Genomic DNA, 825 nt, shown 5'->3' with positions numbered 1-825 from the left:
TTTCAGTGTGAAGGCTAATATCCTAGCATTTCCCAAGGGCTAGAAGTAAATAGTAAATTTGTCATTTGGAGCTTCTCAGTGAGGATGTCAGGGGATGTCATCTGCTGGATTGAAAATGTTATGGCTCAGTGGTTAAGAGTACTTGCTGCTCTTGCAGAGGACCCAGGTTCAATTCCCAGCATCCAAATGGTGTGTCATAACCATCTGTACATCTAGTTCCAAGGGATCTAACACCCTCTTCTCGATTCAGAGAGCACCAGGCATGCAAGCGGTGCACACACATACAAGCAAATACTCACACACTGAAAAAATACTGTTATTAACAAATACCCATATATATTTATGGAACATAACAGTTTATTCATGAATTGTGTAATAACTAAATCAAGCTAGTTAACACATTTTTCATGTCAGGTTTTTTTCATGTGTATGATGAGAAACTTAGATCAATTCTTTTAGCAATTATGGTTTTCAAAAAAGTTTTCTTAATCTTTTTTCAAAGTAGCTTTTAAGTCTTCATAGATCTAGACAGAGACAGGAAATTATTTTGAGTGTAATTTTTCTACCATTTTTTCTTTTTGGTTGTCAACATTGTTTGTTTTAATGAGCAGACATGTAAGTCTAATTTCCCTGAATTATTACATGGCTCCCTCAAAGTCTTTGAATTCACTTATTGATTCTTCTATTTATCAAATACTGAGTGTCTGTAATGGATGACTTGTTTGAAAATCACAAGTGGGTATACTTAAGTGTCTCGGAATGTTAACACATTTACTGAGTCTAGTTCAGAGCATGAGCATTTCCATGGGCCTGAAGTGATTTGTT

This window comes from Mastomys coucha, unplaced genomic scaffold (genome assembly GCF_008632895.1).
Source record: "Mastomys coucha isolate ucsf_1 unplaced genomic scaffold, UCSF_Mcou_1 pScaffold6, whole genome shotgun sequence".
Taxonomy (NCBI): domain Eukaryota; kingdom Metazoa; phylum Chordata; class Mammalia; order Rodentia; family Muridae; genus Mastomys; species Mastomys coucha.
The sequence above is the reverse complement of the archived record's forward strand: the minus strand, read 5'-3'. Positions refer to the sequence as shown.